Source organism: Talpa europaea, assembly GCF_964194135.1.
Source record: "Talpa europaea genome assembly, chromosome: 4".
NCBI lineage: Eukaryota > Metazoa > Chordata > Mammalia > Eulipotyphla > Talpidae > Talpa > Talpa europaea.
This window is the reverse complement of record NC_140070.1, coordinates 76,577,315-76,600,701: the sequence shown is the minus strand read 5'-3', so window position 1 is coordinate 76,600,701 and position 23,387 is coordinate 76,577,315. Positions and strand designations below refer to the sequence as shown.

General features: G+C 34.8%; 1 protein-coding gene across 1 annotated transcript in view; it reads left to right on the top strand.

The window, feature by feature from the left end:
* Window positions 1-23,387, top strand: part of GBE1 (1,4-alpha-glucan branching enzyme 1) — a gene marked incomplete at both ends in the record, with an annotated part of 250,486 nt that overhangs the window by 12,952 nt on the left and 214,147 nt on the right. The window lies entirely within an intron of this gene.

The following is a 23,387-nucleotide window of genomic DNA, read 5'->3' as shown; positions in this document are numbered from 1 at the left end:
TTCCATCCCTGGCCAGGGAGCTGGCCCACATGGTGCAGCAGACCTCTCCTGTCTCGCCTGCTGCTCCCCTCAGCAGTGTATTCAGTAGATCCTTCTGTTCTGCTCCTCACTCTGTCACTGGTGAAACCTTTCAAACCCCCTCCATTCCTCTGGCCTACACCCCAGTTCTTTTATGCATAAATAAGTAAATTATTTTAAAAAGTTACCCACCTTTTAACATAATGGGAAAGTAGAACTTCTGAGGATTTATTTATTCTACAATGATTATTCACTATACTGTGTCTGCCAAGTCTCCAAAAGAGATTTCTACCAAATCTATTGATGATAATATCAACAGCAGCATCATAATAACAATTACTATTATAGATTATTTATATTTATAATAAGTAGTCCATATATATCAGTACATGGTCAAATTATATAATTTTTAATGATTACAATGATTTTTCTAATTTAGTGTAGGTAGAAAGGGTTTTATTCGTATTATCAAAGTTACTTCTTACAACTGTATTGTGAGTTTCACTGTGAGTTATGAGTCTTTTGGATAAGATGCAAAAGATGACTACATGGAGAAAATAATTCCCCACACAGGCTGTTTTGAGATACACAATGGCATTTGAATCACAGGGTATTTCATTAATTGCTTATCTAAAAAACCTTTTTTTTTAAAAATTAAGTATGATATTTGCTATAGATGTTTCTCCCCTTTTTTTTATAAAAAGAGGTAATGTTGTACAACACTGTATTTGATTCAGAGACACAGGATCTCACCTCTTCAGGTGTATGTCACCACACCCTCCAGGAGAGTACTCATAGTCTTCCACTAAGTCCATTGGGCCGCCTCTGCCCTATTCTTTCTACCTTTCCCTTCCACTTCTGGTATCTCAATTTTACAATCAGATTTCTAGGGTTTTTGGTTTAACCAACCTATTTTTTTTGACATCTTCTTTGTTTGTCCCAGACATTTTTCTATGTGATTAAAAACAAAACAAAACAAAACATGTAAGTAGGCTTCCTATCTGATGGAAGTTCTAATTGGGAATATGGACAAGTCAACACAGCATAGAAATTGAAATTGGTGTCTAGGAGTCTATCGAGGGATTCTCACGCATCATCATTCATCATCACTTGCGTGTACTTGTCTTGATAGCATTCCCCAACAGGATTCATGTAAACCCTTAAACATCCTGAAAGGAAGTCTCCTACTTTACCATTCCAATGAAAATTTATCCAGCAGCAAAATTTGCCCAGCAGTAGCTTCACCAGTGAGAAGCACCACAACCTAGCCAATGAGAAGCCTTCACCACCCTGGACTTCTGCTCTTCTTGCATCAGCAGGCCTCTCTCTTCCCCACTCTCTGTTTGCTTAAATTCTTCGGAGCGTGCATTTCCCATGTTGCAATTCCTGACTATTCCTTAGTAAACTTATTCTGTTGGTCAATTACTGACCACTTTACTTTTAAAGTTAGCAGTTATAATGGCTGTTAGTACATAAAATTCAGTGTTAACACTGATGAAAGCTTGTTTTGTCCTGTTAAGAAAGGGAGTATATACCACAAAGGAAGTTTGAATTGCCTTACATATTTCTCTATGGAAAGAGGCTGGAGTCTTGAAGAATGTGGACAGTGAGACATTTTTGAGGAACGTGTTAAAAGACTATGATAGAGCAGACATTAATCCTTATTAAAACTGGAAGTTATGTGACCTTTACACAACTTCTGTTGCTTTTAAGTCAATGTTTACTTACAAAAATGGCTCAATTGCAAAATGGGCTTGTGAAAGCATTCCCACATTGTGTAAGAAGTGAAACCTCTAAAATAGTTTGTAAATCACACATCAGCATGTTTCTTTAATATGGATAAACCATTTACAAGAGATTGTGGACTAGTTTTAGAGGCATTGACACTTTCCCTAAGTAAGTGAAGGGCTCTCATCCCTGAGTGAACCAGGAGGACATTAAGGGAATTATGATAAATGTCACACAGTGGGGAGGGTCCCAGAAATGCAAATACTGCTTTCTCCTGACCCTAACTATTTCACCTAGATCAGAGCTATGCAATTAGAATATAATGAGTCACTGTAAGGGGCAGGAATGGACATGGTGCAGGTTTTCTGATCCCATGCAGACCGGGTAAAGGAGGAGTCAGAGTCCTCAGTAGTTTTGCAGGTTTTTTATTTGGGGTTCACCAGGCATATGGCAGGCAGGGGTGCTGGCTGCGGGGCTGGGAGGCTGGCAGGCCACCCAGCCCCCAGCAAGTCTTCACTCTATCTGGGCTCTCTGGCGTTCGTTCTGCTGCTTCTCTGCTTCTCTTTCGGCTTCTGCCTCGGCTTCTACTGCTACTACAACTACTGCAACTGCTGCTGCTGCTGCTGCTGCTGCTGCTGCTGCTGCTGCTGCTGCTGCTGCTGCTGCTGCTGCTGCTGCTACTGCTACTGGCGTCCCCCGTGACGCCGCCCTTAAAAGCACAGTCTTAGCTCAGCTGAATCCCATCTACCTATGCCCACACCCTATTCCAGGTGCTCGCCATCAGGCATGCATTCAGGACAAGGATCCATCATCTATCCTGATGGCGGAAGGGCAGAAAAGCCTGATATTTTCTTTACCCTACAGTCACCTATGTAATTTTAAATTTTCTAGTAGCCACATTTACAAGGTAAATCATCACAGATAAAATAATATTTTAATGATAATGCTGTTTTATCCACTGTACTCCAGATATTGTTTCAACATAAATTTTAACAGTTACTAATAATATACTTTACATTTGTTTCTTATCTTAAGTCTTTGGAATCTGATGTGTTTTGCACTTACATTTCACCTGGGACTAGTCATATTTTAAGTGATAAATAACCATGTATGTCTAGTGATAACAGTATCAGAAAATGCAGGTTAGGTTGCATAATTGGAAGAGGAACTTTTATAGAAAGATTTGGTATGATATGTAAAGACAGTGAGGGGGAAGATTAAAATCACACACAGTTCTGTGTGGGAAAGTGGATCCTAAGAGATCCTGATTTTGTCTAAGAGAGGGTGTTGGCAGTTATTGATGGTAGCTTTTTTTAATACTTGGAGATAAATGGATGGTGTCTTAAATGAAAACATGGAGCTATGTCACATAATTAACAGGGGCTGAGCAGGTAGTCATGTTTTCCCCATGTTATTTGGCTGACTTGTCCACATTGCTCTTTTCAGTTCTGCTATTCTATATATGTCATATTTTTATACGCTAAATGTATTACACCTGTCCCGTAAAACAAAAACAGACATAAAACAAAAGAAATGCATTGGTCAGCCAAGGTAAATTTGGTCTTTGATAAAGTGACAGAGATCAGATGGCTGTTTTGTGCTCTGGTAGCCTCAGACCTTTTGAGATGTGCCAGCCTTACTCTGACACAGCCTAAATAACAGCTGTTCCTAACTTTGTTGTCCTAAGAATCTTGTGGTGCAGTGACTCATTATGACTTGCATTATCCCTGAGTTGGTATCTGCATGTAAGAGAAGAGACTGGAAGGTGTGCTCCTCTAAGACTCTTAGAAAATTGACGATATTAAGGGTGTGTGTTTGCACAAACCTGTTTTTGTTTTATGTCCTTTATGACTTTGCTTTTCTTGTTTTTTCTAGATGGTAGTCAGTGTTTATACTTTTTATTTATTTTGTACCTACTGACTTTGCTTACTTATAATTATTACCCTTGTAATTACAGTTAAAATATTAAAATATTATTTATAAAAGCATTTGCCCTCATGAGGTGTTAATTAGAATTGCCCTTTGGATTCAGTTTCCTTCTCTCTTTTGTCTTGTGTATTACATACTACAGGTGCTCAGGACATGCTGATTCATTGAGCATCCCCGGGATGATGCTGCATGTGTGTTCAGATGTTAAAAATAGAAGATTATAGTTAGGAAAGCATTATTGTCTTTTAGGTCTTTTTCAGAGAGCTTATAATAGAGGTTTGCACTCAGGGTGCTTTGCAAATAAATATTAGCTGGAGTTTGGTCCAGCTTGTTCTATAATATAGACATACAGAAATATTTATTACTGTAGTTGTTGTAGTGTCCCTAGAAATGCATGAAAGCAATTCTTCTATCTTGTAGTGGCCTGTGGTGGGCAAAACCCCTTTCACATACAGCTTAACCTTTTTTCATGTGTAATACTACTCATGAAGAAGATTGTAATTTGTGCATTGTGCTTTTATCAGGTTGCTGTTCCCAATGCAGTTAGTGTAATTTTTCATTTCCTAACAGTCCTCGGGCAATTCCGTTTAACAAGCTTTCTATTTCAGAACATTCTCCTATTTAAAACTGTTCTTTCGCCTCAGGCACAACATGTTTTTCTAGCCAGGTCAGTACTAATTTCTATCCTTGCTGGCTTCATTCACCTTTACTGTTAAAATTCCATGTGGATTTCTTAGGAATGTACTTTGTGTGTGTGTTTATGACATTGTAAATGCTGGAATTCCTCTGCCATCTATTGCTATTACTTTTGTTTGCAAAAATATTATTTCTTTTTTACTAAGATGACATGCCTGGTTTTTTATTTGTATGTCAAATATGTTTTCATTTTCTAAGTTGTAAATCATACTTTGTTTTTGAATGACTAGAATTTTTTAGCTTTCTACTGGGGTCATTCACAAAATTTTCTTTAACAGTATCCACACTAGAATAAGAGATTACATTACTTTTACTGATCAAAAAAGATCAGTAATAGATAGCAAATTACCTTCTTAAGATGGTATCTTAAAAGTAAATGAAACAAATTACTTGGGCTGGGATCGGAAATGATCATCAGTTAGGCTTAATTTTGGCTGGAGATAAGACAGTTTTCTGTGCAGAGGGTCTTGAAACTTGTCTTGGGTCTGATTCAGTAGTAATGAGATACTGTGAGGGATTTGTGTTTTTTTGAGGAACGTCTGATAAACAGACATGGAAGAGAACGCCTTTGCTCCCTTGTTATTAGCCCCTTCTGGCTTACTCCTAGGTAACTTCTGAAACATCTGTTACAAGTTTTTCAAGAGATTCTAGGGAACATATGTAGAAGAGACTGAGCAAGAAACTAAAATTATAAATCTTCATATGCTTAAATATGCACTATATATTTGTATATATCATTCGTATCATATATGTGTAAATTTATGCTTATATCATTGACTTTTATATCATGTGTTGTCCGAGTCAGAATCAGTGTTTTCTCATTCATTGTGATATGTGTACAAACATGGGAAGTAAGGGGATTTTCCCTTTCTTTTGGGATAGTCATCATAGTGTTAAAATGGAGAAAGGAAGAAGACTTCTTTTTTGGGTTATAGTTTGCATTTTAAATTTCATTGCTGTTCCTCTCAACTTCCATCTGTGTTGACATTTGGGGATTTTGTCGTTGCTCTTTCTCAAGTGGAGTGGAAAGCTTAAAACAGAATTTACATTTTCACATGTAACCAAGGCTCTATCTCATCGTGATTTACCTCAGCTTTGAATAATTTTTCTTTGGTTTTTTTAAAAAAAGCAAACATTTTGCTGAACTAAATGTTTCTCAAGCTTGTAATGCTCCTGGTTGTTACATATTAACAACTAGTTTTTACATTAATGGAAAGATCAGAATGAAAATAAAATGGTAAAAAATAAAATTATAGACATTTATATTATGGCATCAAAGAGTTATTTTCAAGGATATTTATTGATTAATTGCTGTTCATTACTGACATTGTGGTTCTGTTTTATTTTACTTTACTTTTTAGTTAATATTCACTTATAACTCTGGAAATAGTAAAAATGTGTACAAGCTACAAATAGCCAAATGGAATGCTGTATGACTTCTGTTGGCTTGAGCACTCTCTCTCTTGATCTTGGATCTTGAATGACTAATTAGTGGCCTGTGCCCCTGTCCAGTTTCTGTCAGTTTTGACTGATTGATTCCTGTTTCTGTCAGTGTGGTGTCCTATAACAGAGCACCATAGATGGGGGGGGAACTTAAACAACAAAAATTTACTCTTACAGTTCTCCAGGGTGGGTAATCCAAGGTCAGGGTAGTGACAGATGTAATATCTGCTCTGAGCCCTCATCCTGATTTGCATGTGCATCTTCTTTATCTTCTTTAATCCCGTTCATGAGCACTCCACTCTTGTTACCTGATCTCCTCTTAAAGGCCCTGCCTCTTAATATCATCGCATCCGGGTTAGGATTTTAACATGCATTTTTGGGGCACACAAACTAGCATTTCTTTAGGACTCGATTAGATCTTAGCATTTGTAATGGATTCTTTTAGATAAAATTAGTTTTAGGTTTTAAGCAAATTGTGTGCATTTTCTAAAACTCTTGGTGCTATAGTAGAAGCCCATTTTTATTTCCTAATGCAACCATGAGATTAGTGATCTTTTAATATAGAGTAATCATTTAGTTGGGGAGTGGTAGATTTTTGGAGCCAATCAATTTAAGTATTGTGAAAGGTAAAAAGGAAATTGTGCATATCCCCCAAAAGTTGTTACTTTTAATTGGAAAGATGAGGACCATGGAATATTCCAAGGTTCCTGGGAAATAAGCAGGCCTGGTTTTAGGCAGACAAAATCCATTCATTGGGTAGCATGGAAAAGAATAGTTAAGCTACTTAATTCCTTAAGTTGAAATAATTTTAATAAACTTCTTTGGAGAAAAATAAAATTGCATGTGAGTTTTATGTAATATCTGAGAAGAAAAAGATATTTTAAGAGGAGTTACTGCATTTTTTATGTTCTTACATGAAATAACAGTAAAAACAGTGCTAACTGTAGATTGAGCATATACAAGTGGTTGTCATACCAGCAATTAAGCATTCATTTTACTGAGTTTTTGATGGAACTCTGAGTTGTTTCATTTCATCTTTCTCCTAAGCTAGCCATCAGAAGTCTGTAGGCAAACTGAACTTACAAAGAATGCAAGGATACAAACAATTTTTACTTATTTATTTAGTGATTGATAGATTTGTTTGTTTATTTATTTAAAGATCTATTCATTTATACTGGGGTACAGGCCAGAGGTGTGGAGGGTGAAAGAATTCACCAGAGACAGAGTAGGGAGTAAAACAGGTGGATTGACTGAAATATACTACTAAGGAGAGCAGCGGGCGGGTCAGGAGAGGTCTGCTGCACCATGTGGGTCACCTCCCTGGCTAGATCCATGCTGCGGAGGCTGCAGAACTTCACAGCGCAGCACAATCTGCTGTGCCACCTGGGAGGCTCAGGTGCAAACAATTTATATTAGGTTTGTTTGTGTTGCATTGTGATGTTTCTTTGAAGTGCGATGGTAGTAGAATTGTTCTGTTTGTAGGGTAGTAGATGAGAAATTTGCTTCTTGAGTGAATGCATAAATGAAGGGTGGAGCCTTTGTAACATTAGTGTGTATCATCTCATAAAAAGCCAACTGGTAATTTCACAGATAAATATACATTCATTAGATATTAGCAATATTTTTGTGGTAATTGGGCCTTTTTACTGTTTCCTTTCATCCTGTTTGCTTTCTCCTGATTTCATTTCTGTTCTGTGACCCTTTGTTGATTTTCTGGATGGTCAGCCAATTAGAGGTAAAGTAGTAATGGCTAATAATAACTTAGTATTAATTCATGTTATTGTCAACCATAACTATAAAATAGCCAGTTTATCTGTAGAATTAATTTATTCATAAATAGTAGAGGAATTACAGTTCAAGAGATGCAAACTTTGGTGAACCATAGGCAAGTTGGGGGAACAAAGGTATAGGGTGAGGAAAAAGTATCAGGCTTTTTCTGCCCTCCCGCCATTAGGATAGATCAGGGAACCTTGTGGTCCTGAATGCATACCTGATGGCGGGCACCTGCAGTGGGTACACCTGGGCTGAGAGACTGAGTTTATGAGGGAGGGCGGCATCATGGGGACGCCAGCAGAAGCCAAGAACGAACGGAAGCCGAGAGAAGGCCAGAGAGAGCCCAGATAGAGTGAAGATTTGCTGGGGGCTGGGAGGACTGCCAGCCTCCCGGCACCCCAGCACCCCTGCCTACCATATGCATGGTAAATCTAAATAAGAGACCTGCAAAAACCACTGAGGACTCTGACTCCTCCTTTACTCGGTCTGCTGGATCATAGAAAACCTCTGTGTCATTCCTGCCCTTACAAAAGGGAAGGAGAGTTCTTTTATAGAAAAAGGAAGGACTTGGGAGGGGCAGTTCAGAACAAAAGTTCATAGGAGGAACCCCAGATTTCAGGATGTTGGCAGCTTCTCATTGAGCAGCTGTGTGTTGTGATTTTCATTGGCTGAGTTGTTGCTTGACAAGGAGAAAATCTGTCTTTTTCCTGCTGTTGTATGTTAAGTCAGCTTCTTCCTGTTAGAGAATTCAGGATCCCCTTCTTCCAGTCTGGGGAACAGTGACAGTCTTGGGAACTGCTCCTTCGGGTCTTCTTGACTCAATTTAAATGAGGATTTCTGCATATACTTTCACATTATATATAATTAAAATGTGGTGTTGCAGGCGAATCCAAGATCAGACATTTGAGAAATTGAAATTTTCATCTGTGAATGGGAGATTAAAAAAAAAAAAATGGTGTTGACACTTAAGAAAATTCAAAGCAAAATAAGCAAAAATCCCCAAATGGACAGTCATGAACTACCTGGTCATGTGTTGTAGATCTAACATGTAATTTACTCTTTTCCTATTAAATACACTAGGCAGAGGAAAACCAAAATTGAGGGAAATTGCTATAGCAATTAGCTAAATGCCACACAATAATACCTGGAATTGAAAATGGGAAGTATATGAGATAGCTGAAGTCCTGATATTTGCTTTCTATCTAACAGCACAAATAGCTAAGAATAGTGCCTGGATCACCTGTGGGTCGTGTTAAATGCAGGTTTAGTGTTCAGCCTGTGCATCTGCTTTTGAGCAAGTTTTCAGGTGATGCTACTGGACCTTGCAATACTGGGTAAATGAAATGGTTAATTATATTCAATTTTCATATCCCTCCCCCCTTATTATTTACTTTCTTCCTTTTTTTTTAGAGGAGGGGTAGCTTAGTTGCAAAAACATATTTACCTATGTCTTGATGAAATCTTAAGTTTTTCATTTTTTGTAAGTATCTGAATTTTTTTTTTTTTTTTTGCTTGTAAAGCATAACAACACATTGCTGCCAGTCAAATTCTTAAAAGTCTTTCAGCTAAGTTTGTTAATTTCGAGACTTTATCCTATTTTACGTTAAGGAGCTTGTGCTGTTGCAACTTTAAGAAGCTCATCTAAAATGGTAAAATTTATTTCTACAAGTACTTAAGTCAATTTGATAATCTTCATATTATGCTAAAATACCCTGTATAAAATCAGATGTTCTCATGATCAAGTGATCATTTTAGTTGAAGTTGCTTTATTTGCTTCAAAGTACATTCTTTGTTTCTCTGATTTTTTTTTTTTTTTTTTTTTTTTTGCGTGATGAACAGAATTAACATGTCAGGATCTTACCACAATTTAGACTTTGATTAGAAAATCATTTGTTTTGCCACCTCATTTTTAAAAAAAAAATCATCCAGCATCTAATTTATCCACAGATCCAGATAAGGAATCTGTTACAATCTGTGGAGATAATTAGTGCAAGAAAATATGTGTTAAAAACTGCTTTGTAGAAGTAATTATTGCAAAGAGAGTTTTTTACATTTTATGTATGGGAGGAAGTGCACTTACTGATTAAGAACATAGATTTTGGGGGAGGATGGGTTTGAATTTTGGCCCTGTCTTCGGACTTTTATTTATGATTATTTTACTGAGCCACAGTTTTTTTGTACATGAATATAAGCTAGAAAATATTTAGATACTAGAGTTTTTCTGAGGATTGACTTTGGTGGGAAGATATATTTAACACATTCAGCATGTTTCCTGACAGATACTAAACACTGAATTAAGTAGTATCCATGCAGATCTTATTTGATAATGTTTTGTGGGAATTAAGACAGAATTCAGGTGTAAGCTAGACAAAAATGGAAATACAAGTTAAACAGGAGCTCTGTATATATAGTCGTTATTTTTTACTTCCGTAAAGACTATAGAAAAATGTTACAGAAGGAAAAGAAGAGCCCCACATGTTTATAGTTAAAAATAAAATAAGAAGCTTAGTAGAAGTATTTTATTCTAAACTAGCAGAATATACATCAGTTCTCAAAGGATTATAAGGTAAGGCAGGTGTGACCTGTTTGGGGAACCTCATGGAAAAGATTCAAGTCAATAATGAAAACACTCTCAATAAAATCACGTCAGCTAGAGAATCAGTGTGACCGTATTATTGTATTCCTAAGTTGATGGACAGAGTAAACTACTTAATTTTTCTTTTAAGGAAAATTAGATTCTCAGATCCAGACTCTACTGAAAGAGTATTTACCAGACAATATGTTAGGTTCCGTATGGTGTGCCTCTGTCTTTTATCCTTGAGCAATTACTGGCTATTTGGGGGTGATAAGAACAAGCCAGTGATAAATGTTAGATACAAAACTTACCTTATAACCAAAATGTAAATAAATTTCTAGTTCTGAAAGGCGTACAACCAGAAATTTTTGATGGGCTTCACATGGACTATTTTGCTTAAAATATGAAAACTGGTAGATTAGTAGGTTACAGTAGTTAGAGGTTTAGGTCAGCCTGCCCAGCCTGTGTTCTAATCCTAGCTCTCTGGCTTATTAGTTATGTGACAAGGTAAGTTATGTGGTTTCTCTAGCCTTTAATTTTTGAATCCAAAACATGAAGTTGATAATAGCAGTTTTACTGAGATTCTGTGAGGACTAAATGACATAATCCATGTAAAGCCTGCCTGGTGAAAAGTAAGTGCTCAATAAATACATTGAGGTTAAGAAGGAGATATGAATGGTAAAGTGATTTTAGGAATTACATTCCAGTGTATACAATTTTGCTGATGCTATAAGCTGATGAAAGAAATAAAGACAAAACACATAATCATGTCCAATCTCTGAAAGCTAGAATTTTTTTCTAGATTTCTCTCCTCAAGTGATTGCATCTATTACCATAAATGGAAATCAGTGCTTTTCAACCCATGGTGGAGAGTCAGTCTTTTTATTTAAAATTTAAATCTATTAGAAAAGTAAGAAAAAGACATATGAAATAAAAGTCTCGGTTTTTAAATTACAAGAGAAAGATTAAAAAAATGCTCCGAATAGTTGCTATGAAAGTTTCTAAATGCCTGCTTTCAGTATTACTACTTACATCATTATGGAACAGCGGTAAACAGTTGACTGCTCAGCACTAGTTCATGAATCACATTTGAGTAACATTACTTTAAATGTATACGTTGATAACCAGATCTTTTTTCTGACCTTTAGATTTCTTCTTGGAGATGATTTTGACTTTGTTTTAGGTAAATGACAGTGTATATCTCTTCAAAAAAACCCCTGCATTAATCATCTTCCCCCACCTCCATCTCTTCCCTCCAGCCCCATAAGCTCATCATTATTGTCCTGCTGAACCTCAACATTGTTTATGTCTCTTGTGCTGACTCTGTAGTCCCAGCCACCATTAGTGTTTGAACCAACTTGGAATTCCTTTCCATCCTGTACTCCTTCTATTTTCTATTTACTTATAAGAATGATTTTTCTAAGAGCGTGCATCTGTTTATAACCTCTTCATGTCCTCCTATTTTATAGTCTTCTGAACTGAACTGAATGGTATGTAACAAATACATTTTCAAAGGGTTAGGTGGCAGTCGGAGCACCCCAAGTAAGTGTGGTTATGGTTGCTTAGATTCAGATTGTGAAAATGGAAAAAAAAAATGAATAAACCAGAGGCATGGAGACCATTTATTGGTTCCATAGGGACTAAGGGATACATGTCTCTTCAAGATCTAATTCTTTTAGACCCATAGCTAAATCAGAGTCTAACCTTTCACAGATATGATTAGCATCTCAGATGGCTAGCTAATTTGTGTCAGCAGCAACTTGGAAGTAATGTACTTGGTTGAATTCTAAGAAAAGTAGTCAAAGGAAAATGGAGCATACTGATATGAGTGTACTTAATTTACACTGAGCCAAATTTACCAATTTGAGTGTTCTTAACAAGAATTTAAATTAAGTTAAAAATTAATTCTGGGTTTAATGTTTAAGTTGGAGTATCTGGAAATGACTCCAGCAGTTTACTTGATTATTTTACTGGCACTTGGGCTCAACAAGGGCCAACATTTAATAAGCTTGAGATACTTGAACATCCCTAGGCTGTGGCAGAAGATAGTTTTGGGAGAGTCAGTTTATCATGTACAGTCTCTTCATTCACCTCATTGTTCTGCCATATATAAAGTTCCAGAAGGCATGCCTATGATTAGGAATTTAAAAAATGTATGGTGAGGGGATCAGACCATTATGGTAGCTCTAGGCTGGGGCATGTCATTGACATATGTGGTCGTTGAACAAGACTCATTAAATTCACTGGAGATTATGGGATTCTGGAGTAGTAGGACAAGGCCATACTTAAGCTTCATTAGTAAAGTGACTGTAATTGTCATAACAGACTTCACATGTAACATGGCAGTGAATGTTTTGAAACTCTGTGGGAATTTGAAATTCTGTGGGAGTTGACAGGGATTTGTGGTGTGGCTAGTTGATCATAGTGTCCTTAAAAATATGGCACATTTGCAGATTACTGAATTTTTACTTGACCTATATAACTGGGGAAATTGTCCATATGTTGAGTAAAAACTTGACTTATGTTACTGAAATAGGGAGAAGAGCGTCACTTGATTAAAGAAGAGGCTGATTTCCCTTGAGAAAGGATATAAAATACTACCACAAATATATACTTTAAACTTTTCAAGGTTTTCCCAAAGGGATCTTCCATTTATCAGGAAAAAGCACAGACCTTTGAGAATTAATAAAAACAGCTTTTGAATTTATTCTGGGCATATAAACAGCACAGTGGCACATAAGTCAGAGTTGAGGCTTATTGAGGTCACTTGATTTTCATCACTGTGGATCCAGTGGCTTGCCAGACTAATCCTGTTGTTAGTTTCCAATTTCCTCAATGTACAGTTGCAAGAATCATGAGAATTGGCACAGTTTTCACAATGAGTGCTTGTGGAGTGAAGACTATTTAGGAAGGACGAAGTGGAAGCCTGTGACACTGCTTCTCACTAACAAAAGTTAAAACCCTAGGCAGTGCTACATCGCTACAAACATTGTAGTAAGTAGGGCCATCTTCAAAGACTTGAAAGATGCAGCAATTTATATCCTATACAATTGCTTTGGAATTGTTGATTTTGTGGGTGAATCTTGGAAAACAGCTGTGAACTAAAGTTACCCTAGTCAGAGTGACTCCACTTGCTTTATTTCCTAAAATATAGTGTCAATATAGTCCTAGGTACCTTGTATACAGCAATTTATCTGGCATCTTTTTTCTCTATAAACAGTCAGTAAGGGCTTGCCGAAAGGGCAAAACACCTTCATATTTTTGATGTTTTAAGTTTATAAATCAGTTTGAGTGAGTGAAACAGTGCCCCACCCCCCCCCATACACACACACACACATACACTCTCTATACATCTCTACACACACATATGTGATTAAACATTTCTCTAGTCTATAGTGTATCTGTGAGGGATTTCTGGATGAGATTAACATTTTAACTGGTAGATTGAGTAAAGCACCCCGATATAGTTTCAACCCAATCCTTTGAAGGGCTGAGCAGAACAGAAGACCCGGAATAGGAAAGGATTCCCTCCTTCTGTACCTGATTGTCTTTGAGCTGGCCCATAGGTGGGATATAGGTCTTTTTTATAAGTTAAACTTGGACTTAGCCTAGAACCTCTACCATCAGCTCTTCTGGATCTCAGATCTTCAAACTTGAACAGAAATTATTGAATCTTCAGGTCTCTATGGAGTTTTTCAGTCTGTAACCATGTGAATCAATTCCTTATGGTATGTTTATGTAATTCAGAATTAATTCCATAATAGTGTTTTTTTTTAATTCTGTATTTTTCTATATCAGGGCCATCCCTATATTTATTTCTTCTCCCTTTCCTTTCCTTTCCTTATGTTTTATCCCCATTTTTTTTTTCAGTAAATGGTGGAGTATTGTAGTAATTAGGATTTATTTGTATTTATATTTTGTTGCAATATATGACTAAACTAGTCAGTTCCAGCCTTGACTGGTAAGTTACTGCTAGCCAAATTTACTGTTTTTAGTCTCTTTTCTGTTAATACTTGCAAGTTTCTGCTCTTCAGAGTAAAAAAAAAAAAATTAAATGAGGTGATTTTGTTTTATCAGTTATCTATCTATGTTGAGATAGGTCTTTGGCCAAGGTAATTAGGAAGTAAATGAATATAATTGGAATAATCATTTCTCCTGCATTATTACAGTTCTTTCTCACACCTTTCTTACAGTTTCTACTTCATAAATTACTAATTTTAATATATTTTTTGCAGAGTTTAAATTACTTTCAATGCATTCAGCTATCTTTAGAATATTTTTTTGTTTCTATAATATATGAGATAGGTTCTTTGTGTGACATTGTACATTCAGAAAGTTTTGATTTCATCCTTTTTTTCTCCCTCAGTTTTGTTACTATCTTTTGTTTCATTTGCAATGTTTTATAGTATTTATGATTTAATAGCTAATTTATATACAAATAAAATAGGTCCTACCAGGAAACTAATTTTTATTGGTAACAGTATGGTAATTAGGAGGCTAATTATTGATTCTATATAATTAACTAATATGATTATAAATAATCATTATATAAATCTTTAAAAATAATCTTTTGCCTTGACAACTCTGGCTAGGTGTCAGTTTTAGTGAAAAAAGGCTACGTTTAAGAATCTGCTACTTTTGGAGGCCATCAGGACAGGCTGGAATTATGAGAAACCAAATGTCACTTCAATTTATTCAGCATGAAATTATCTTCCAAAAGAAGCTTAAAATATACTGCCTGCTCTTTTTCTTATTTTTGTTGGGAGTCTTGTTTTATATTGACATTCATATTCTCTTTCGTACTTTAGCTGAAAATTGTTAAAGTTTTTCATCATATGAAGAAGTATATTGGAGATATTTGGAATTATGTAATGATTCTCTATGGCAGATGGTTAAAAAAATAACTTATCCATAAATTTTTGAGTATAAAAATTGAGCGTGTTTGATTGATAACACTCTCTAAGATGTAGTTTATTGCTCAGGAAATGCCTTGATCAAATTCCTACCTATGGCTTAAACATGCACCAAATAATTGCAGTTATTTTTTCCCCCTCTCATTATAGGTTAGTAATCTGTGACTTTTGTTTGTTCTTAAATAGTGATAAGATTCATTAGTTTCTTTTGGAAGATGTTATGTTATACATCTAATATCAAGGGAAGAAATTCTGTGACATTTGCAGGATTCCTGTTTGAAGAGAATTTTGTCCAGGAATTAAACATGTTTGAATTTTCATAGTCTTATTAAAGAATACCAAGTATCTTGCCCCTTGACCTGCCTCGATTTGGTGATATGGTTGATTTGAATATTATCATGGGTATCATTTCTGCTTTAGGGAAGAGAGCAAAAGGGACCTAATATTCCCCATCCATATTCTTCTACTCCCTTGTCTTTCCTCACTGAAATCCCCTAGAAAGAGCCACATATCCTAGCTGGGCAATATTGTGTTGTTTTGGCGATGATCATCAACTCTGGGGATCACCACTCAGATATTTGGCATAATCCTTCTGTTGGTATAAGTTTGAAACAGACTCATGTACAGCCCCATTGTTGCTTAGCAACTTCTATATATAACCCTTTGCATGATCTCTGCCTCTTCCTGTCCTCAAATGAACATCTTACTGTTCTTAAAAGGAAACCCAAGGCCTAATTTAAAGAAAGGGCATTTCTCATATATGCTCAACATGCTGATGTATCTCAGGAAAGTTCCCAGATCGCTTTTAGTACAAAAATATCTTGAAAGAGAATGTATTGTTAGAAACTGTTATCCTGAAAGGAGAAATATGATTTTATGAAAAATAAATGTATTGGAATTTCATCAAAATTGAACTAAAGAATAAAATTGAGTTCTTGATATGGTTATCTTATTTTTTAAGAGACAAAGCCTTCTCGGTTATCAATTCAGGTAACCATATTTAAGAAGCAATGAATCATCAGTATACATTTAAAATTTGATATGCATAACAGTGATGTGAAATGCTATATGTGACTATTTATGAACCCAATTTTTCCGGAAATTGGATTCAGTAACAGAAATTTCATTTTGGCAAGCACCTCAGATGCCTTGGGTTTGGTAAACATCCCAGCTGAGTTAGATGAAAGAGCAAGAATGGTTATCTTGACCTGCCTCGATTTGGTGATATGGTTGATTTGAATATTACCATGGGCATCATTTCTGCCTTAGGGAAGAGAGAAAAAGGAACCTAAGATTCCCCATCCATATCCTTTCACTCCCTTGTCTTTCTTCACTTAGAGAAACATACTTTTGGAGAATTATGTTTACATTAAAATGTGTTAATTGGCTTTAGAATATTTACCTGACTCAAGTATCTAAAAATAGTATTTGATTTTAGTGTGTGTGGATATGAGGGCATTTTTGGCTTCTCCCTCACTCCAAATTTTAGATTTCAAATTATTATTTTCAGAAGTTAATTTTTGTTTCTGATAAAAGAGATGCTTTTCTTTCAATGGAAGACCACATTTTATGTATACATGTAAATCATTAAATCACTGCTAACTTTAACTCTTATTATAAAGGGTTTTTGAACTTCATGAAGGAGATGGGCAATTAGACATTGAGTTTTAGAATAGTTATTTACTAATGGATTGAGGCCTGTAGCTTTTTACTTTTTTCCCTTGAGCAGGGTAAAAGATTCTCTGTCCTCAAAAAAACTGTGCTGCTTTTTACTGACTAAAAAGGACTTGGAGATTTGGAGATTTCGGTTAAAGATTATAATTTTAAGTTTCATATTGATGCCACGCAACTATAGGAAGTAATTAGTGAACAGTATCATAATTTACTTATTATCATATTTGGAAATATTTTCATCTTTTACATTTAGAATGTTAATAAGAAAATGCTGGCAAATACTATTTTTAACTGAATTTGGAAACATCTTATTTCATCCAAAGGGTGTTGTATAAAATATTTTTATATAAAATATTTTTTATATATATATTCTTATAGGATGACTCTTTCCTTGCATTTGTACTTTTCTCAATTATAGTCATGTTCACTGAATCAGGAGAGAAACAGGGAATGCAGTCTGGTGGAGAAAAATGTCAAATATACTTTTCTCAGCAGTTGTTGAGCTGCCCAGCTCTTGATGGGGTACAATTATTGTTTAGGTGTTCATTCCAGTAGCAAGTTAAAGGGAGGGAATTTGAAACCTAGTGTTTTCCAGGCATGAAAAATAAAACAAAGAAAACAAAAAAAGAAAATACACAACCAGAACTCAGACTTTGATTTCAGAATTGATATGTGAGACTGAATGACTAATGCTTTTCATAGTACTACACACTGGTTATAAACAGGAGGCTGGGCAGATAGAGTGGCTGCAGATACATAATTACATGGCTGCCCCTGTCTTCTCTGGGAGTTTTTAAATAGAAATAATGTTACTCTTGAGGGTACAGAGTTGAACTTTTGTGCTCTCCTGGTAACCAGGCTTAGAAGAGAATGAGTCTGTCATGCTTCAGTGCCACTGCTTTTAGTATTTATTGTTTGTAAGCGTGGGTTTGAGAATGTTGCTGGAAGTAAGAAGAAAGGAGGGAAATAGGTATTGAAACAAACAATAATAAAATAGATCTATCATTGGGACTCTGTGCAAGAGACAGCAGAGTAATTTAAGATGTATTGCTGTGTTTTTAAAGAAAAAATATAAGGTGAAAAAAAGGATGGTTTATTCTATTGTCCTGTAAGTGGTAGTTTTTATTTAAATATGGCACCTTTGATGTTGCAGCCTCTTTTTTAATGATGCACTTTTATTTAATACTGAGGATGTGTGTTAGTTTCTGGTGTGGGGTAGAATTTACATTTTGAGAGTGAATAAGGAGATGTCAGGAAGCTTGCAATAGGTATAAACTTAAGGAAATGAAGTTACAAGCAAATAATACTTTAAGCCCTACTAAACTGGATTTTCTTGAGGATAGACACCGAATTTTACACTTTTTTTCTTTAGTTTGAGAGATATTTTAATTGGGAGCACCTACTATTGTTAAATGATGACTGATTAGGCATTTGGGATTTAAGATAGGAGATTATATGTATGCATGTATGAGGTCGTTATATATGAACCTAAACAATTCTACAAATTAATAAATGGATTAAAGAGCGTATAGGGTGTGAATATAGGCAGAATCAATTGGGTTTAAGTCTTTCATACATTCCATTTCCAGAGAGTGATCAGTGGGAGCAGATCATATTATTGACTTAGGAGAATTATGCATGTGATTATAGTGATTAGAATAGTAGAAGTACTAATGAGATGTATATGTTCATTATTTTGTTATCTGCCCTGTTCCTCTCTCATTTGCTTTACAAACATATTCTTTCAAACTTTTGTTAAAATAAATAAATGGAATGAGCATACCTTACAACTTTCACATTATTTTTTAAATAGTAAAATTTAAAATATCTGCGTTGCAGATCCTTTAATAATTCACTTCATAGTCTTTTGTCTTTGCATGTTTATAGAGAAAGATAGAAAAAACAGTCAAAATATTAAATTATTCATTATTCTGAGATCATGGTTAACATTTTGATAGATAATTTGCAGGATAGTTTTCTATATATGAGTTTATATCCATAAGCAAACAGAAAAACTTTTAAACCTTTTTTTCACTAAATAGTAGCCTATGAATATTTTTTGTCAATAAAAATAGTTCCCTATGTTTCATATCTGAATGTAGCATACATATTCAATAAAATATCTGATATGCATGGGGTTATAAAAATTAGAAGATATTATGCATGAATATTATTTCTAACAGATAAGGAACTTTGGAATTCTAAAATTAAATTTGAAATTGAGTTGAATGTACAGCCAATAAATTAACCACTGTTACAAGTCATTATTTTGATGATGACTATTTTTAAGATATCCTAACATAGAATTAAATAAGTCTTTTAAAATTCTAGTTCTGTCAGTAACTTGCTGAATGATCTTGTTAAAATTACTTACCTTCTGTCATCCTTGGTTTCCTCCTTAGTGTACTCAGAATTCTCAACATAGAATTGAGAGAATTCAAGATAGTATTTACAGAATACCTACCGAATGTTTAAATACAGCGTGAATGCTCATTAATAGGTAACAATTATTATTGAAATTACCCCAGGTTGTTAAAATTTTTTTTAGTGTAAAGTCTGTTATTGGATGTATTGAGGGAATCATTTGTTTAGTTCCTATTCCTTAATAGATGCTGTGCTAGATGTTAGAATATAAAAGTAGATAAAATGTCATCCTCGCAATCTGAGGATGGGGATTGTCTATAGAGAAATGTGCAAGTGTGTGATTACCATTGGAACGGCTTGGCCAAAGCTCTTTGTGAACCTAATCTTAGGAAAGTTTTGCCTCAGGAACATTGAAAAGTCTCTGAGTTCGTAGTCCTGGTAGTTTTGGCTATGAATTGGCCGCAGCATTAATTTTCACTACCCCTATCTGATCTTCCCAAAGCCAGATCACCAAACTGGAAATGTGTGGTCCATAAGCAAAAAGAGTCAGATATATTTAAACTTTCCATTTCACTGATAATGGCTAGGCTACTCAGTTAAGCATCAAGGTGACATTATTAGCAAACAATTTTAGTTTTACTTGAATGGAATCTAACATTTGGTTTCTTTCTGATCTGCTTATAGCATTATGGTATTGGTTATAGTAATTTAATTTGGTTCAGGGACTCTTGACAATATGGTAGATGAAATTTATAAATATTATTTTACATCCATATTTCAGTACAGAAATTTCAAAGTAATGTTACTCAGTAACACTTAAATAATTTAGTTCAATCTTAATTTGGAAAAATACTTAAAAGAATAAGATAGATAATTTAGAAGAAATAATAAATTGTGACATGTAAAAAAAATAGCAGGCTATTCTTTTTGCCAGATAAATTATACCAGCACTTTCAGACTTACTGTTTGGTTTGTGCTAAGTTATAAGATATTGAAAAACAATTTATCCATGTGTGTATTTTATATACACACAAAAAAAAGAACATATATACACATATATATACATATATATTCTATATAAGCATATAGACATATATAGGTTCCCAGATAGATAGATAGATATTGATATGAAACTTGGATTTTTATAACTTAAAAGAGACCTTGCCAATATGTTGGGAGTCACTATGAAAGCTCTTTGATCTCTTGGTTTTGTAGTTGACAGAGTTTTGAAACCTTTGTCTCCCTTAGTAAAGGCAGAGAACTATCAGTGTTTGATAGACCTTTGATATTTCATGGCTATTTAGTCCAAAAGATGTGGAAATTTTTTTGTTGTTGAAGATATATCTTTGGATTCTTTGATATATATTAGTATAGAGTGTCATTGTCAAAGTGAAAATCAGTTCATTTATCTTGTTTCTGATATAAAAACATTGACATGGGTGAAGTCTATAGTTATCTGACTATATTTAATAAATTAAAATGTAATTGGGTTTGCTCATTTTCAACTTTAAGTATGTGAACTTTTTGATCTTTGGTGACTTTTGGGTGACAAAATTAATGATTGTTAGCTTTTATTTTACAACTGGTATAATAACCACCCAGTTTGAAACTATGTATCAGGGGTATAAATAATGCTTATTTGCATATCTTACTTCAACTCTGTTAATTCAGTTTAAAATGATAGATACAGCCACCCTCCATACAAAATTATTTTGGTAATTAGAGTCAACCGCAATGATTTCTGCCCTTTGGTGGAGTTCACAAAATAAAATAGAATGAAACATGCTTTGTGGATTTGTTTAGTTTCTTTTTGTAACTTGATTTTTTAAAAGTGAGTTTTCGAGTGATGTTTTATTTCTAGTGATTTCTATCACTCTTAACTATAGCAAACTTTTTTTCATCAAAATTTTACATTATGAGCATTATTTAACAAATACCAAGTAACAAATATTTCAAATTTAGAGTTAAGATCAGCAGGAAAACTGTAAATCCTAAAGTGTATTTTGTATGGGTTGGGGTTATTCTGTGTAATGATTAAGCATAAATACTCTGAAGATAAGACTTAGGTTTAAATTCCAGCCTCACCCACTTAGTAGTTGTGTGACTTTAGGCAAAAATCCTTAATCTTATTTTTCCATTTGTACAGTGAGAGTAATAATAGTACCCTCCATATTATGGTCAGGGCTTTAATAAGGTAATATTTATCAGTCCCTAGAACATAATAAGTACTGCATTGATATTAGTCATCATAATTTATAATTTGTCATATTTACATTTTTTTCTGTTTCTGTTTACATACTGTTTACTTATTTTTTCTGCATTTTATGTTTCACAGATGGTTTATATAGTACATTTTCTTTTAAGAGAAATGATACATAACCTGTTAGTAGCACATGAGAAAAATATATACCCTTTGGAGAATGTGGGAGATATCAAGAATAACCTTTCCATTGGGGTTCATGTTTTCTTTGTTGGAGCAAATAAAACACATAGATTACATGTTCTAGACATTGATGGGATTTTTTAATCAATGTCCTCATTTTACAGAAGAGAAGCTATATATCTTCCCCAACCTCCTATGGCTGGTACCTTAACTTGTGTCTTTAAACAATTAATTATTTTTATTTTAAATTGGGCTAATATTGGTATATAAAACTGTGTATGATTTAGAAATACAGGATCACACCCTTCAGGTGCATGTTGCCAAATCACATCCACCAGCAGGTCACCTGCAGTTCTCTACCATAGTCTATTGTGCTCCCTTCCCACTCTGTACTCCACTCCCCCCATCTCCTAAGAGTAGCTTGAATTTTACAGTCAGATCTGTAGTTTGTTACTGGTTTGGTTTTTATCAGACATTTTGTTTTGTCTGTCTGTATTTTGCATGTGAGTGTTACCATCTGATATTTTCCACTCTCCTTCTGACTAATTTTGCTGATATTTTGATGAGCATAGAATTTTTGATAGTATTTGAATAACAGTAACATTCCCTATAAAGATGAGAAGTCATAGCCATCATTACTTTGAATTTGTTTATCACTAAGAGCAAGAGGCCAGTGGTGCTTTAGAAGATTGAAATTGCTTCTCAGCAGATTGGTTGACCATACAAACTTCGAAGCACAGACATGCAAATTGTGTTCTCCATTGCAGAGCCTGTAACAGCCCTTTCTCTCTCTAGCCCAAATCTCTGGTCTTTGCCATATAATCTTCCGAGAAGAGAAACTTGACCACAGAACAGAATATTATTTGAGCCAAGAGCTGTTGAAACATTAAGTTAGATTTCTTCCTTGAAATCAGTAGACTAAGACTGTGTTAGCTCATGTTTCATATTACACAAGAGAAAATAAACTGAAAGGTCAGTTGAACAGTTACAGCATTGCCCTTTTCCAAGGTAATCAGCAGAGCATGTAGCAAAGACGTGAACAGGAGCGTGACTGGAAAGAGAGTGGCTGATAAAGAGGCTGGCTGCTTAAAGTGCTTGGGACAATACTTGACACTTCCAGGCCTGACCAGATGGGCCATCTCACAGGGCTTACCTTCAGTAATTCTGATTTATTACATTCAGATGATATTTTTTTCTAGTTAGGCAGTCAGGTTTTCACATTGCCAGAGGACCCCAGAAATGTTAATATTAACCATTAATCATACCTTGGTAAACTACAAGGGCAATATATTATTAATTTGTTTGCTACCAAGACATAAGATTCAGTGATTAAAATTAATTTATGGCTATACTTTGCTAATTTATTTTAATTAATTTGATAAAAAGTCAACATATTCTTACATTAATAGTTATATGGTAATTTCCTCAAATTGTGCCATTGAGCATTATTTCCATTATCCTATATGTAGAATTCTAGAAATAAGTACTTTATTATTAAAAGAGTTGTATAAGACTGTCTTCATAGTGTCAGGAAGAGGAATATTTCTAATTTTTCATTAATTGAATCAGAATATTTAATGGTTTTGTAGGATTTATATCTGAAAGGATCACAGCAGTGATCTTCCTCACTCTCCTCCACCCCCACATCTGTAACCCAGTAATCGAATTAGGAAAGAACATTTTAATAAACAGTAGCCACTATTTATTTTAGGGTCACTATTTTAAATAGCAGCCATTTTATCTTTTTTTTTAAGATTTATTTATTTATGCATATAGGAGTGGGGGTATAGGCCAGAGATGCGGGGTGTGAGAGGATTCACCAGAGACAGAGTGGGGAACAGAACAGGCAGATTGACTGAAGTATACTGCTGAGGGGAGCAGTGGGTGAGTC